This window comes from Panthera pardus, unplaced genomic scaffold, assembly GCF_024362965.1.
Source record: "Panthera pardus isolate Hobbes unplaced genomic scaffold, ASM2436296v1 HiC_scaffold_1, whole genome shotgun sequence".
Classification (NCBI taxonomy): domain Eukaryota; kingdom Metazoa; phylum Chordata; class Mammalia; order Carnivora; family Felidae; genus Panthera; species Panthera pardus.
In genome coordinates, this window is record NW_026526654.1 from 88,538,832 (window position 1) to 88,557,354 (window position 18,523).

Genomic DNA, 18,523 nt, shown 5'->3' on the forward strand with positions numbered 1-18,523 from the left:
AGCAGTTTGAAGTACAACGAGGCATCCAGCTGGAGCTGTCCAGGGAGCTGGGCATGTACGTAGAAGCTCAGGGGAGCCGTTTGGCAACGCATCTGATAGGTCAACATCTGATAGAGTGAGGGGCGCCTGGGTGGCTCAGTCGGTTAAGCGTCCAACTCTCGATGTCGGCTCAAGTCATGATCTCACGGTCATGGAATCTAGGCCCGAGTCAACTCTGTGCTGAGCATGGGGCCTGCTTGGGATCCTCTCTGTCCCTCTCCCTCTGCCCCTCCCCTGCTCACACACACACACACGCGCGCACGCGTGCTTTCTCTCCCTCAAAAACTAAATAAGTAAATAAATAAAATAAAATAAAATTTGACAGAGTGATCCCAAGCAGAGACCTTTCTGAGGTATTTTCTGCGTGACAAGCAGAGAAAGGCCGAGAGCATCTGGCCAGGCTCTCCAAAAACTCCCTAAAGAAGGTCTGTTATATACAGTGGAGGCAGGTGCAGGAGAGCAGAGAAAAGGCTCTCAGGTTGCCCTCATCGTCTGTTCCCCCTGCCTTTCTTGCGCTGGCTTGGTCACCTACAAAGCTGCTTGCTCCCATTGGCCCCGTTAGCACCAAAACACCTTTCTTGATAGAGCCTCTCCTACTCTCCAATGGCGGTCACTATCCATGTACTGTTTTGTTAATTCCAGAGACAGGTTCTCAGCTGAACAACACGGTAGCAACTCATACACCATTATATGGCGCGAAAATAGAAACACATCGTGGGCTTTCTCTTCTGTTGTTACAGAGGTGGAAGAATGTGGGTTTGCCCATCTTCTGAAATTGGCGCAATAAATAGTTACAGAATTTCCTGAGCTGACTTTTCATTACGTAGAGGTAGACATAACAATACAACAATCATGTATGCTTCCACCACCACACTTTTCCTAGCGCTAGATTCCTTACATACACATTTCTAGTCTTCTCCAGATAATCTCGGAAATAGTTTCCAAAGTCATTTGTAAGACACAGATGCGTCCCCTAGTAATAAACTACTGAACTCCACAGCAGAGAGAATGCGTAACAATGTACCCAGCAAACAGTCACCAACAAGGGGCTGAATTCCAAAGTGCAGTTCTGGAACAGAAAATAAACGATGGAACTGCCAAGGATTGCAAAGTCATCTTCCGTGAAACAAATTCTTCCCATTCAATTAACGTAGAGGGTAGCATAGCCATTTTCTGTTTTTGCCATTGGGATTCATTGCTTCTTTCAAGTGGACAAAACTGTGTTTCGAAAGACCCAGCATAAAGCTGCTAGAGACAAAGAACCTAAGAACCAAGTCTTAGATAAGAAAAAAGGCAAAGATGAAAAAAAGACATTTAACAATACAGTATCGCTATCTTTCTTTATTTCTCTTTTAACAGCCCGAGTAGGGGGGCTGGATGTTCGACTCCATAAGAGCATTTGAGGAACTCAGGTTTCTTCCCTGGTCAATCTTCACCCTGGGATATTGAGCTTGTCTGCCATGGTCAAAGTTGAGTCTCAAGGTCATATACATCTCAACCCATGGGAAGGAGAAAGACGGGAGGGTGAACGTGTGATACTTGAGGCCCAAGTCTATCATTGCCATAAGTCCCTTCTGCCTACATCCATGGCTAGAAATTGACCTAGCTGCAAAGGAGACTGGGAAATTGAGTCTCTGGCTGGGTAGTGATGAACTCAGCTAGCCACTCGTTGGGAGAAGGGAAGAATGAACCAGAATCTACAGTGGTCCCCACCTATCTGTGCCCCCCCCTCGCCCCCCACGCCGCATCGAGCCCAGGGATAAGGTTAGCCCAGTCAGGTACTATCTCAGGATTCCTGAACTACCCATAGGTCAGATGTCTGCATGGAGATGAAGTAAACACATTTAGAAGACTTAACAGAAAGGAACGGACATGTGATTGGGATGCATAAAGTGAAAATTAGATCATTGTCTTTTAAGCTTACATTTGTTTCAAATTTAAAGAAGAAGGAGGAAGAGGAGGAGGAGGAGGAGAAGGATTAAAAGGAGGAGAAAGAGGGGAAGAAGGGGAAGAAGGAGCTAATGCTGGGCCATCGCTTCAACTCTCTAGAATGTGGTGAAGGTAAATGAGGTTGTGCCTTCCCCTGCTTTGCATTCTAAGAGGCACTGCAGCTTGTGCAAAGAACAGTACAGACTCCAAGCTTGGACTGCCAAAGCAGAGTCAGGAAGAACACACGGAAATCCACTGTGATTTCAGAAAAATGCTAGGTGGGAGTTTCCAAAAAATGGAAACCTTAGTGAACAGCACCCCTCTCACGTTGTAATACAATATAAAGGAGAAAAGCTTGGACCAAAGTCAGAAAGCCTAGGTACAAGCACAGATATGGCATGAACTAGCTAGTTTACTACCTATAAAACAGGGAAAATAAGTTCCTTTTATGTTATTATAAGGATTCAAATGTAAGGTATGTAAGGATAGCCAAGATCTAATGGGTGCTTACTGTGTGCCAGGCACTACTGAAAATACTTTACAAATCCTCAAGTCTTTGATCCTGACGAGAACCCCTACACAGGTAGGGATAGAGGGCCAAACAAAGGCAGAAAGAGGAATGCAGTTTTGTCCCAGGCCACGAAGTTGGAAGAAATGGAGATGGGATTCAGATCCGGGCCACCTGATTACAAAGTCAGTGCTTTTAAGCACCAGGCTAACTGGCTTGGTGGAGAATAGGTGTTTAATAAATGTGGACAATGACACCAAAGGCAACTTTCATGATTCTTAAAGTATCTGTCAGTCTCGTCGGTCTCCCATCCCCTGAGAAAACGCAAATAAATATTCTTTACAAACTAGTAATACCCAGATGTGAATCGACACCAGTATGATTAATATTGGACTGGGTTCAATCTCCTTTTCAAATAATTAATTAAGCAGCACAGTTGGAACGTGTAAAGTTTAAGTCCAGTAGATTCCCATTTAGTGTAGACACTACACTCTATACCGCAAGGCACAAATTGGCCCAGTTTCTATTGAGACAAACCATAGCTGATCTGTCTACTGCCCACCAAGTGAAAAGTTCTCATTCTAGTTATAGAAAACAAAAATGAGGCTCTGAGTGGATCTCCTCGCCCTGATACATGGCTTGTTTTCAAACCATTAATCCATAACCCAAAGGTCCTGGCCTTCATGTCATCCGTTAAATATAAAATAGTATATCTTAAGTAGAAGTGGAGAGGATAATTCAGTCACTGCATTACACATTGTATCAATTCTTTAATCTCTCACAAACTTCACAGCATAGTCTAAATTCTGGCATTTGCCTCAAATCCTCAGCCCTTTCTAGACAGCAGTAGCTAATCGAATGGGTTTATAATTTGTTCATACATTTGTCACGTAGCCCTTAATATAGTCCCTTGAGTGTGCTCAGAACAATTGGGTGTGGTTCCCAATTTAGCCTCGTGACAAGCTGTCACGTGTTTCAGAGATAAAAACAGCTAAACAGGAATTTTGAAACTTAACTCCTGTTCTGAACTAAAAATATAGAATTAATCATTACAAAGCATACCCAAAAGGCTACTCTATATGATATTACGTATATGTTTTGATTTTCTTGTTGGGTTTTTTTGTTTGTTTCGTTTGCTTCCGCATCTCCTTTGTTGTACTTGTAAATAGAGTCACTCTCTCCTGATAACAGTGTGCTGTCCCCCCATGAAGGTTTCATTTAGGATCGGGGCGGGGGATGCTTTCAGCCATCATGCATCAGGAAATGCTCATCCCCGTAATCATCTGCCCCTCTCTGACCCTTCACTCCAGTCCAAAACGGTCATAGGGACAGATATCGTAAAACTCTTTCCCTTCTTCTGATTCCCCCTTTGCCTGCTATTTGGCAAATTTTAGGAGCTCTTCCTTGATGGGAAAACATCGGGCTATATTGTAAGTAAAGGGAGCTGACTTATATTTGGATTCCTCGATGTGCCAGGATCACACCAGCTTCCATTATCTCCTTATATCTGTGTAACAGCTCTGGAAGGTTGATATTGTTTATAATCATTTCATATTGTTTGTATTTTTATAGATCTATAGCTGGCATACAATAAACTGTACCAAAGTATATAACGTGATAAGTTTGACATATTTATACACCCAGTGAATCAAGATGACTAGCATAGCCATCATTCCAAAAGTCTCCCCATGTCCCTTTGTAGTTCTTCCTCCCACCCCTGTCTGTCCTACTCATCTCCAGGCAACCACTAATCTCTCTATAACTCTACGTGAGATTGAACTTTCTAGAATTTTACCTAAGTGAAATCATCCTGTATCTACTTCTCTTTGTCTAGCTTCTTCCATTCAGCACAACTATTTTGAGTTTCCTCAGTGCTGCAGCATATTTCAGTAACTCATGTGTTTTTATTGTTGGGCAGTATCCCAATGTATTGATGTTCCAGAGTTCATTCATCCAGCTGCAGGGTACATTTGGGTATGTTCCAGGTGTTTTGGCTATTATTTTAAAATCTGGGTTTGTCTTTTTATGAACATATGCTTCTATTTCTGTTGAGTACATACATAGGAGTGGGATATCTGGATCACATAGTAAGCATACATTTAACGCTTTAAGAAAGTAACAAAATGTTTTCCAAAGAAGTTGTAAAATTTTATGTTTCTACCAGCTGTGTGTGAGAGTTCCAGTTCCTCCAAATCCACACCGACACTTAGAACGGTCTTTTTTTTTTTTTTTTTTTTTCATTTTAGCCGTTCTAATAGGTGTGCAATGGTATCTATCACATTCTGGTTTTATTTTGCATTTCCCTAATGAGCAATGATGTGGAATCTCTTTTCATGTACTGATTTGTCATTCATAAATTTTTTCAATTTGTCTATTCAAATTATGTCTATTCAAATATTTTGCCTATTTTCTTGACTTTTGATAGCTACATTCTGGATATAAGTCCCTGGACATATAAGTCCAGTCATAATTTACAAATACGTTCTACCAGATTATGACTTTTCTTTCCATCCTCTTAATGCTATCTTTGAAAGAAATTGTGTCTTTCTGTGTTGTATCTGAAGAATCTTTACCTAATATCACAAATATACATTTCCTTGTTTAATTATAGAAGTTTTATAGTTTTTTGTTTGATGTTTTAGGTCTGTGATCCATTTTGAGTTAACCTCTATGTACAAGATGTGAATTAAACGTTTTGAATATGGATAGCCAATTGTCCCACACCATTTGTTGAAAGCTGTCTTTCTCCACTGAATTCCCTTTGCATCTTTGTCAAAACTTAGCTGTCCATGCTGACAAAGGTGTGGGGCAACAGGGACTCTCAGAACTCATTGCTGGGGGGAATGCAAAATAGTATGCCCTTTGGAAGACAGTTTGATAGTTTCTTACAAAATTAAACATACTCTTACCATATGATCTAGCAATTGAGAATGTTGGTATTTTCCCAAAGGAGTTGAAACCATGACTACACAAAAACCTGCACCCAGCTGTTTATAGCAGTTTTGTTCATAATTGCCAACACTTGGAAGCCACCAAGATGCCCTGCTGTAGGTGAAGGGATAAACTGTGGTACATTCAGGCCAGGAAATATTATTCGGTGCTAAAAAGAAATGAGCCATCAATCCATGGAAAGACATGGAGGGAACCTCAGTGCCTAGTATTAAGTGAAAGCAGCCAGTCTGAAAGCACCACATGCTGTATGATTCCAGCTGTATGACATTCAGGAAAAGCAAAGCCATGGAGACACTAAAAAGATCAACGGTTTCCAGGGGCTTGAGGGGTGGAAATATAAATAAACAAAGTGCAAACGGTTTAGGGGGTAGTGAAAATACTCCATATGGTACCATGACAATAAATACGTGTCCTTATACATTTGTCCAAACCCATTAAATGCACAACGCTAAGAGTGAACTGTAACGTAAATTATGGACTTTGATTATGAAGTATCAGTGTAGGTTCATCAACTGTAACAAACGTAACAAACTGTAACAAACTCTCATGAGGGGTGCTGGTAATGGGGAAGGCTATGCATATGTGCAGACCAGAGGTATATATGAATTTTAGAATCAATTTCTTAATTTCTAAATTAAAAAAGAGAGAGATTTTGATTGGGATGGACTTAAATCAAGATGTCAATATCCAGGAGCGCCTGAGTGGCTCGGTCAGTTGAGCGCTCGACTTTAGTTCAGGTCATGATCTCACGGTTTGTGAGTTCGAGCCCCGCATTGGGCTCTGTGCTGTCAGCTCAGAGCCTGGAGCCTGGTTCAGATTCTGTGTCTCCTTCTCTCTCTGCCCCTCCCCAACTTGTGCTCTGTCTCTCAAAAATAAATAACATGTAAAAAAAATTTTTTTTAAAAAGGTATCAATATCCAAAAAATTTACATCTTAACAATACGTAAATATGGTATATCTTTCCATGTATGTAGACCTTTCATCTGTCTCAGCCCTGGTTTATAGTTTGCAGTGAATTGATATTGAATATCTTTTGTCATATTTACCCTTAAGTATTTTTATCCTGTTAAATGTTGTTTCCATTTTAATATCTGATTATTCATTAAGGATTTGTAGAAATACAATTGATTTTTTGTATATTGATATTTCATCCTACAGCCTTGCTCAACTAATGTTTTAAGTCCAGTAGCTTTTTGTGGGTATCATCAAATTTTCTACATAGATGATCACGTCATGTGCCAAACAAAGATAATTTTTCTTCTTACTTTCCAATCTGGATACTTTTATTTCTTTCTCTTGCCTTATTGCTCTGGCTAGAGTCTCTAGCACAATGTTGGATAGAAGTGGTAAGACTGGAAATCCTTCTTTTTCCTGAATTTTGAAGTAAAGCACTCAGTCTTTCATAAGTATGATGTTCAAGTGGTTTCTCTGTAGACCTTTTATCAGATTGAGGAAGTTTCTTTCTATTCCTAATTTGCTGAGGATTTTATCAGGAATTATTTTAATTTTGTCAAATGCTTTTTCTGGGTTTTATCAAGATGATAATGTTTTCTTTTTTAGCCTGGTAAGAAGATGAATTACATTGATTTTTTTTCTTTTTGAGAGAGAGAGAGAGAAAGAGAAGGCACAAGTGAGCAAAGGGCAGAGAGAGAGAATCCCAGGAGGGGCAGAGAGAGAGAGAGAGGGAGACAGAGAAGCGGGGCTCATCTGAAACAGGCTTGTGTTTTACCCAAAGCAGGGCTCGTGCTCACCCCAACCAGGGCTCAAGCTCACCCAACATGGGACTCAAATTCACAAGCCATAAGATCATGACCTGAGCCAAAGTCAGAAGCTTAAGGGCTGACCCACTCAGATGCTCAAAATTGATTGATTTTTTTATTGGTAAATCAACCTTGCATTCTTGGGATAAATCCCACTTGGACACGATATATGATCCTTTTTATATATTGTTGGATTCAATTTGCTGAAATTGAGGTCTTAAAAGATGAGGGATATGGTCTTTCATTTTCTCCTCTTGTAATGTCTTCCTGTGGATTAATTCATAAAATAATTTTTTTAATGTTTATTTCGACAGAGAGAGAGAGAGAGAGAGCGAGCATGAGTCGGGGAGGGGCAGAGAGAGAGGGAGACACAGAATTCAAAGCAGGCTCCAGGCCCTGAGCTGTCAGCACAGAGCCCGACACGGGGCTCGAACTCACGAAGTACAAGATCATGACCTGAGCCAAAGTTGGACGCTCAACTGACTGAGCCGCCCAGGCGCCCCAATTCATAAAATAAATTTTAAAATAATTCCTTTACTTTAATTTTCTGAGTTTACCTTGAAATTGTATTTCTTTTTCCTTAAGTGTTTGGTAGAATTTACCAGTGATGCCTCTAAGCCCAGAGTTTTGTTTGTGGGAAGGTTTTTAACTACAAAATTAATTATGAATTTAATAATTAATATTAATATATATGCTATATTTGTATAATATTAATATTAAATTATTAGTAGGGCTAATATTAATTATTAGGGCTATTATCAATATAAAATTAGGGCCACTCATGTTATCTATTGCTTCTTGAGTCAGCTTTGTTATTTGGTAGTTTACGTTCTTCCAGAAATATGTCCATTTAATCTAACTTGTTTAATTTACTCAACATCAAACATTAGTATCAATTGTTCCTAATATTCTCTTATTTTGTTTTAACTTCTGTAGAATCTGTGGCAATGTCACCTCACCCTTTTGATATCTATAAATTTGTGTCTTCTTTTCCTGATCACTTTGGCTAAAAATTTGATTTTAATAATCTTGTCAAAAAAAAAAAAAGCAGCCATGGATTTCATGGATTTTTTCTACTGTTTTCATGTTTTCTATTTCATCAATTTCTGCCCCAATCTCTATTTTTCCTTTCTACTGCTTACGTTAGGTTTATCGACTCTTATTTTTCTAGTTTCTTAAGATGGAGGTTGAGATCATTGATTTAAGAACTTTCTTCTTTTCTACTGTAGGAAGGTGGCACTATGAATTTCCCCCTAAGTATTAATTTAGCAATGTTCCAGTTTTTGATACGTTGTATTTTCATTTGTATTCACTTTAAATCACTTCATAATTTCAGTTCTAATTTCTTCTTCAAAACGGGATTATTTAAAAGTGTGTTATTTAGTTTTCCGTATTTGGGGATCATCCAGAGACGTTTCAGCTAGTTGAGTTCTATTATGATCAAAGAACATTTGTATGACTTAAATCCTTTTAAATTTAGTGAGATTAGTTTTTTTTTTCATTTTTTTTTTAATGTTTATTGTTATTTTTGAGAGAACAGGGTGAGAGTGCAAGCAGGAGGGGGGCAGAGAAAGAGGGAGACACAGAATTCGAAGCAGGCTCCAGGCTCTGAGCTGTCGGCACAGAGCCCGACCTGGGGCTCAAACCCACAAACCGGGAGATCATGACCTGAGCTGCAAGTCAGACGCTCAGCCAATTGAGCCACCCAGGCGACCCTTTAGTGAGATTAGTTTCATAAATATTCCTTGTGCACTTAAACAGAATATATACTCTGTTGTGGGGGATGGGGAGATTGTTCTATAAATGTCAATTAGGTCAAACTGGCTGTTAGCGTTGTCAAAATATTCTATAGTCTTAATGATTTTCTGTCTACTTGTTCTATCAGTTATTGAAGAAGGTTATTGAAATCTCAAATTATAATTGCGAATGTGGCCATTTCTCCTTGCCGTCTTTCACATTTCATTTCATGTGTGTTGAAGTTTTGTTTATTAGGTACACAAACATTTCAGATTTTTATGTTCTCTTGGTGAACTGATTCCTTTATTAATGTAAGATGAACTTTTTTATCTTTAATATCATTCTTTGCTGTGAAATCAAGCTTGTTTGATGTGAACAGAGCCCCTCCTGCTCTCTTTTGTAGACTATTAGCATGGTATATATTTTTCTATCCTTTTACTTTTAATCCATCTGTGCCTTTGAAGTGTGTTTCTTATAGGCAGTATGTAGCTGAACCTCACTTTTTTAAATCCAGTATATCTCTGTTTGCAGATGTTTCCACCATTTGCTTTTAATGTGATTATTAGAGTGGATAGGTTTAAACTTATCATCTTGTTATAGCTCTTCTTTTTTATTATTTTAGGAATTAATTTAGAGTTTTATGCCACACCTCTTTAACTTATTGTGATATTATATACCATTCCATGTATATATAGTACAAGAACTTTACAGGGGCACCTGGGTAGCTCAGTCAGTTAAGCAGTCGACTCTTGATTTCAGCTCAGGTCACGATCTTGTGGTTCGTGGGTTCAAGCCCCACATCCGGCTCTGCGCTGACAGTGCAGAGCCTGCTTAGGGTTCTCTCTCTCCCCCTCTCTCTCTCTCTGACCCTCCCCTGCTTGCTTGCACACGCATGCACACACGCTTGCTCTCTCTCTCAAAAATAAACAAACAAACATCCAAAGAACCTTACAATAATATACTTCAATCTCTCCCCTTCCCGGTCTGTGCTATTGCTGTCACGCATTTTACTTTTCCATATGTGATAAACCCCACGGTACATTGTTATTATTTCTGTTTAAACAGTCAACTATCTTTTAAAGAGATTTAAATAAGAAAAAAATATATATATATTTGCCCATGTAGTTATTATTTCTGGCACTCTTCATTCCTTTATATAGATCCATATTGCCATGTGGTATCTTTTTCCTTCCGCCTGAAGGATTTTAACATTAACAATTAATATTTACAATTTAAGGGTTCCTATCATATGGGTCAGCTGATGCTAACTTCTTTTAGCTTCTGTATGACGGAAAAAGTCTTCACTTCACCTTTGTTTTTGAACTGTACTGTTGCTGGGTATATAATTTGAGTTTGACAAATTTGTTCTTTCAGTACTTTAAAGATGTTACCCCACTGTCCTACTGCTTACATTGTTTCTGAAAAGACATCTGCGGTCATCTTTAACTTTGTTCCTCAGTATGTGATGCGTGGTTTTCTTAACTGGTTGCTTTTCAGATTTTCTCTTAACACTAGTCGTTAGCAGTTTGGTTGTTGCGTGCCTTTGGTACACTGTTTTTTTGTTTGTTTGTTTTCACATTTCTTATGCTTCAGATTCACCAAGCATCTTGGATCCTTGTGTTTATAGTTTTTATCAAATTTAGAAACCTTCTGGCCATAATTTATTCAAATATTTTTTGTTTCCTCCTCTCCCTCCTCTCCTTTAAGGACTCCAATTATTTGTATATCAAGCTGCTTAAAGTTGTCCCATAGCTAGTTGATGCTCTATTCAAGTTTTTTCATGTCTTTTTTCTCTGTCTTCCATTTTAGATAGTTTCTGTTGCTGTAGTTTTGAGGGCACACATCCCCTGTTTTGCAATGTCTAATCTGCCATTAATCCCATCCAATGTATTTTTCATCTCACACATGTACTTTTTTTCTCGAGAAGTCGAGTTTTAATCTTTTCTTGCACCTTCCTTGTCTCAAAGTTTCTTAATAAAGAACATAGTTATAATAACTATTTCAATTTATTTTTCCATTCACTCTAAAATATTTATCAGTTCTACATCAGGTTGACTTGAACGCTTTTTTTTTTTTTCCTTCTCATTAAGGGCTGCATTTTCCTGCTTCTTTTTCAGGTCTGGTGATTTTAATTGGATGACAAACATGATGTATTTTATCTTGCTGGGTGCCAGATACCTTTTATTCCCATAAATTTGATTGAGCCTTGTTCTGGGATGAAGTTGGCTTAAAATAGCTTGATCCTTTTTGGTGTTTCTTGCAAAATACATTAAGTGGAACTGAAATAGTATTTAGTCTGAGGATAATTATTCTTCACAACTGAGGCAAGACCCTTCTGTGTGCTCTGCCCAACGCCCTCTGAATCTTGAGGTTTTCTAGTCTGGTTGGTAAGAAGACGCACTGTTCCTGGTAAGCTCCAAGTACTGTTACCTTGCATCCTTTAAACCGGTCTTTCTCTATTCTCAGGTTATTTCCATATATTCGTGTACTAATCAGCTCCTTTCTAGAGGGCAGTAACTAATCAAATGTATTTATAAATCGGTCATACATCTGTCACATGCTCCTTAATATAGTTCCTTGAGTGTGCTCAGAACCACTGGGTGTGGTTCCCAAATAAGATAGCCTCATGACAAGCCATCACATGTTTCTGAGATAAAAACAGTCACCCAGGAATTCTGAAACTTAACTGCTGTTCTAAATTAAAAATATAGACTAATCATTATAAAGCATGCCAAAAAGGTATGCTAAATTACATCGTATTGACCTTACGCAGGTTTTATTTTTCAGAGGCATTTTCTAATTCAAAGTCAAACCAAGAATGAATTCCTTTGGGAACAATTTTAAGCACCCCGTTGAATGAAAACCAAAAGAATATCTCCAAACGGCCTGAGTCCATTATTTAAAGATGGTACTATACTTCAAACCACTTCTCCAAGAAGAAGTCATGGTTTGTATAAGAAGGAAAACTTAGGACAATTGGTTTATCACACTTTCACAAGGGGTAGGTATAAGCCAAGTGAGTCAATGTATAGTCACGTGGCAGGTGAAAACAAATTTTAACAATTTTGTTTATATTTTCATAATTCCTGGAATACAATATATATCAATAATTGCTTGCTGAATAAATTGATGAGTGTCAATGAAAAGTTCCCTTTGCTTAAATTTTGGTCAGGTTCTAAAATCATCCGTTGGGTATTATATGGACATACTGAAAAATCGGGGGTTTATCTAAGGATAAAGCTCAATAGTTGAGCAATTTTTTAAAAGTTTGCTAAAAAATAAAAGCACCAAATGTGACCCATGACTACAAAAACAGTAAGTTGTATTTATCCAAACTACGGTAATAATTTTATTATTTCTATTTTGTTTTTAGTATTCCTATATTCTGAGCCTCTGCTACTTGAAAAAAACATAGGACCCAAGTGTCTATAGTAACCAGCTAATGAGAACATAGAGCAACTAATTTGAGATGCAGTTCAGCCATTTCAAGGTACTGATGCATTTGAGAACATATTTAGGACCCCACGGAACACAGAATAGGGCCATGGCTCGTGGATATGAGCTCAATGTGACTAAGCTGTATTTTCAGGCAGGTTAATTCCCCTGCTTCAACAGGAAGCACTGTTAAAATAATACAACTCTTCCACATAATATCTATATATTGACAGGAATAAGAATTTTGCATCTAGAACCAAATGAAAGTTCTGAGATGACCATAGTAGCACTCAACCTTCTTGCGTGGAAATACGCCAGCAGGAAGAAACAGGAAGCATATATATAGGTATATGAGAGTCACCACAAAATTTAAACTTGCTCCTCTGAAGCAGATCATCAAAAGAAACAGTCCTATTTCTAATTTTTCACCCACTTACCAACGAGTCACTTATAACTTGAATCTATCTCACTTTAGACATGGGGCGAACAGCAGCATCATGGAAACAGCCTGCCCTGGGGTTTTATCCAACCAGAGACAGTCACGATGCATCTCCCGAAGGGTGGAGACTCTCTTTCCTTGCCAATACGGCTTGCTTTGAGTACTGCTCTAATCCAATTAGCCCTCATTTCCTCAGCCAAATTTAAGATCATAAACCTCTTCTGGAAAAATTCCAGAGACCGTCCATCACATTCTGTCCGTCCTACTTGTTCTGTAGCATGCACCTAAACAGGTGTCCTCTTTCAGTGTGGAATAGGGACAAGGAGACCCAAGACAGTGGGAAGTCCAGGCATCCCTAGAACAGAAGAGGAAATCAAAACAAGCCACAAGGAAACCAGAAGTTGATTGGCCACAGATTCGTAATTCCGTTGAAGACAAACAATGAAAGTTGTATCCCTCTAGCCACGATGCATAATATCATCTCTCCGGTATTAAAGCTGTGGTCATCGGCCCTTTTACATTTCAGCGAGGTGAATTCTATGGGAAATAAGGTATTTTTCCAAAGCTTCCTTAGTCCTCTTAGTGTCATGGAGTTCTGGTACCCTTAAAAGACATCACAAATCTACAATTGATAAACTGTTACAATTCCATTGCCTTTTCCTTTGGATTTTCCTGAAGGGGGAGAAATGAAACAACACCGGTTCTGTTGTTGTTTTTTTCTTCAAAAGAAATCCATTTACTGTCAAGAAGGAGTCATCTATTGAAAGAATCTGTATCATCAAACCTGAGGACACTCTTTTAAAAGGCTATCCTCCTTGAAACAATAGGGATTTGAATGAGGCTGCCTCTGGGTTCTTAGTATAAATTGACTATCCAGTTGAAGAAAATGAAGTTCATGGAAAATTGCCAGTGTTGGCCTAATTGCCTTAAAATGTGGACATCCCAGTCCTACAGTGTTTTAAGCAAGTATTACATGTCTGTATAATCAGTGCTGTGGAGCCTCGCCTGGCAGTTAAGATCTGAATGTTGCCTGGTATTTTCTCTATCATATCCTCAACACTGTTCCATGCGATAGAGCAGTTGCCCAATACGTATTTATTGAAAGAACGAAGTGCATATTTTAAAAATTGTGTTATGCTTTTACCTCTTTTATTATCCTATATTTTAATGACTTTCACGTTGCGGATTTTGCCCAAGACGGGAGGCAAATGTGAGGTGGGGAAACCATTAGTCACTGAAGCGACTAATGTTAACAAAATTGAACAGAGTCGCCTTCCTCTGGATAGAAACCAAGAGTCACCGGCAAAAGGGCATTCTGAGCGTGGCCTGGGTAAGCACAGGCCAACAGGCCCCAACTCAAAAGCTGATTGTGGTCATCTCCATGAACCAATGATGCATCCACGACCAAGGCTGGCCCGTCAGCCAGGACTTCTTTCATCCTCAGGCTCAGTCACAGGCGTCCAGGAACCATGAGCAAAAGACACGACGACCCCAAATGCTCCGAGCACAAGGCCCTTTCTTGACACATTTGGAACGCCAACAACTACAGCTCTCTTTTCTCTACTTCCTCTCGTCTCTGGCATGTCACCTCGGGCCTCACGAGCCGGGGCCCTCCTAAGTCCACACTGGGCATGCTCTGTCCCGCAGCCCCGGGACCCTCCCCACCACGTGCTCCTCCAATATGCAGCATGCCTGTTTGTGTCAGCTGTGTGTGTGCCATCACGAGCCGTGTCCATGTGTCGCGAGGCCAGCTGCACCCACTGAAACGAAGGAGGGAGGGGGAGGGACGGAACGAAAAACAGACTCTGGTCGACCGTCAGGAGATGTTCAGAGTAGCTCTTCCTTCTGCAAGAGCGCTTCCAATCCTGATCCCAGCACACTAGGAAGAGCCCTCTTTCCATCAGTCGGAAACAGAAATCTCCCAGAGCTGTCACACACCCTGTTATCACACAGACGCTAGGAGGCCAGAGGCAACAGCCAGGAGGAGCTCACACGATGTCTTGTGACATCCCACAAAATGGCTGGGAAACAGCCTGCACGACTGCTTTTAAAAGTTAAGTTTCTCCAAGGGCCACGCACACCGTCCGTAACGTTTGTGCGAGGAGAGCAGGACCAGTTGTTCAAGTCTGAACGTCCTGAGTACATTTTTGCTTTTAACTCTTTCTTTCCCGGTATCAAATGTTCCTTGGTATACTAACGGCAGTGGGGATCATAACCCAAACCACATCTGTCAGTAGAAGATCTTCAGAAGGAAACAGGAAAAAAACCAAAAACCAAAAACCAAAAAAGCAGCCAGTTACAGGCACAACTTGCCCAGGGCTATTGAGATATTTGGTACGCCTATGATTTTCTTTTAATTAAAGTTAAGTTTTGGGGCGCCTGGGTGGCTCAGTCGGTGAAGCGTCCGACTTCGGCTCGGGTCATGATCTCACGGTTCGTGGGTTCGAGCCCCGCGTCGGGCTCTGCGCTGACAGCTCGGAGCCTGGAGCCCGCTTCGGATTCTCTGTCTCCCTCTCTCTCTCTGCCCCTCCCCCGCTCACACTATGTCTCTCTCTGTCTCTCAGAAAATGAATAAATGTTAAACAGTTTGAATACATTGTTTTAAAAATGTTTTCTAAGCAATAAGATGGAATGTAACTGGTGAATCGTGGCAGCTCTAAGAATTTTCTTTTACCATTAACCAGACCGGCAGAGACCTCCCTTTGGTGTTTCACGTGCATCCCTGGTGGCCGTCACGACAATCATCCGACCCGACAGCCAACTGTCTCCCCACCAGATGCCTATGCTGGCTGGAAGCAAGAGGGAGAACACACATTGAGAATGCTCGCTTGCGCTTCCTTTCCAAAGAAAATGATACAAGAGGCTACTTCTCACGGCCACACATTCCTCTCCGGTGAAGACAATGTTACACTGGAAAGTCTTCTAGAGGATGGATGGCAACGAACCCCGATGGTGGTGATCATTTCACGATAGATGTGGAAACAAAAACCCACCACGCTGGACCCCTCACACGTCTACAGGGATGCGTATCCATTTTATCTTAATGAAACTGGAGCGGGGCGGGGGGGGGGGGGGGGGGGATTCTCCTAAAGACCTACGAGAAAGCAGCCACCAAAGCACCCTGCAAGGAAAAGGTAGAACTCACACCCTCGGCCACCGTTCACGCCTTGGTAACCACACCTGCCGTGGCCGGGGCCATGCCGCGAACCTGAGTCCCGGAATTCGGGGCTACACACCGAAGGAGGTAGGGGGGTTGATTCCCACCATCCCTCCCCGTTCCACTTTTAACAGTGTAATAGCAGTTTTCAAATGGGACACGTCTGTGGACACACGGGGCGTCACGTGGAGTACGTAACACACGCGCACACACACCCGAGGGGGGCTCGGTGGTTAACGCGTCTTTGCAATCCATCTGGCGCGTTCTCCCACCCCCGCGATTTCACTGCCCTTTCGTGCGAGTGACCACAAACGGTGGATCTAAGTTCAGCACGTTTCAAGGTCAAATGATGCAGCAAACAGAATTTGACCTCGAACAATATGCCTTTGTCCGTTCAGCCATCCACGAAAATGTGTGCACGCGCTGCGGTTCGCCCGCTGCAAGTTCATAAATCTTTCTCCCAGATCACTCGCCTCTTCATCTCAGCCTACAGAAAAGAAAAGACATCTGGATGTGTTTGTTCCTCCCCCTCCACCCCCCACCCCCCCATCCCCTCAATACACACGCAACAGCTGGAAGAACAAGGAGAGCATGTTTTTAAAATTCCATCGGTTCATGTAGGCACATAATCTGAAGCAGCTCCAAAATGGACATCGAGTAAAAAATACCAGTTTTCAAAAGTCTGTAATTATGTATTTACACAAATTACATAATCCTGTATGTATTTACATACAATTACAGATGATCAAGTGAATGACACAATGTTGTAGTGTTAATGAGATGAAATAGAAGGAAAACACCGTAAACTAAAGCCATTCGTTTCTCTACAAAACAGGACCTGGCAGGGACAGGTTCCCCAACACTGACCTGGCATGCCCTTCACACTGCCTGGGGACATTCACGTGACAGATGGGAGGGTGGTTCAGCCCGTGCCCGTTAAGTCTCTGACCAAGGTGCAAGTGTTGCCACCAGTAAGGTCGTGGTTTGGCCATCTGAGCATCTGTTTCCGAAAACTGGAACCACCCACTCCACACTGGCTCGGAGCAGCCGTCCGATGGGCTTTGGGTCTCTTACGACAAGACCCGGATGCAAACCCACTTGCTCTGAAGCCCCGCAGGACGATGCCCACGCCCAAACCCTGAGCCATCTACTCTCCCAGAACACTTATTTACATAAATTGCATAAGCCAATATTTATTTATTTACAGACCATTACAGTTTATTGTATCCATTGCCAAAAGCACGTAACATTTTGTTTTTCTTAAAAAAAAAAAAAAAGAAAGAAAAAGCTACCAAAACAAAGTGACTCCAAAAGTGGACGTTAAAGTAGCATTTTGTAGGAATGCATGGAGAGTTTTGTCTTTTTCCACAAATTGGTTGCTTTCTTTGAGGCCAAATACCTAGCATCTCAGGCTACTTTAAGACCACTTTTGGCTACCTCCTAAAATCAATCTCTTCAGTGCTAAGTATTGTACCTGTGACATCCTACAAACTTGCTTCTTCCCTGTGGTCAGATGTTTAATGTTTTCAGCCAAAAATATTAAATGCCTTTTGGGAAAACTAAAGCCTGAATATGTGCACATTTCAGCAGCAGCCACGGGTTGAGTAACTCTGTTTAGAGAGAAAAGCAAAACAAGACATGAAGAGGACGTTCTGAGTTTATCATAAATCAACTATTTTACACTGCTTCTGTCCCCTCCCCCCCCCCCAAATATTTGTTCATTCCAAATGTTAGACTTGGTTTTTCCTTAATGCACATCAGCAGGAGGGTTTTGCTACACGCTCAAACCTGGACCACAGAAGGGCCACGTGTGCTCGTGGCAATACGTCATGCACTCCTACTGGAAAACAGCTTTCGCTCCACAGGGACATACTTTTCTTTTTCATAAAGAATGTGCATCAGAGCAAAACAAAGTTGGAATACTCAATTTTAAAATTAGTCACATAAATCCCAACACATTCTGTAACTGTCACTTTCCATGTCCCAACATAACGCTACAAAGTGTTATATGTGGTATGAGAATTTGTTATAAATTCCTTTTTCTTAAATATTGCTTTAAGAATTTGGCTCTTTTCTCCTTAGGATATAGTAAGAAATAGTCTTCCTTGCCCAAGGGCAAGTTCCAAAATTATTGCTACTAAAGAAATATGTATTCTTACGCTTTTCAGCATAAAATGTTATAAAAGCCTCGTAAAAGATATTCTATATAGTAACCTCCCCTCTAAAAAAATTGAGCGCTTGTGAAGACCATTTTAAAAACAAAACACAGTCAACAAGTAAAATATTTTCCCCCTCATTGTCATTATGGATGAAGATTTATTAGTTTCGTTTTGCAAGTTTTACTTGAAGGATTCTATTACCATGTATTAGGACGGTTCTCACCGAAAGCAATTTTCTATAAAAGATCTTACAGTGACCCCCCTGGTACTTGTCTCATTTCATGTTTGATAAGCCACGTGCACGAATAAAATTCTCCAAGAATTATCCTTGTTTAACCTGACTCTTGTCCCTTTTAAAAAAAAAAATAAAATCTGTTCTGTGTAGGCTTTCTTTTTTTTTCCCCCCCC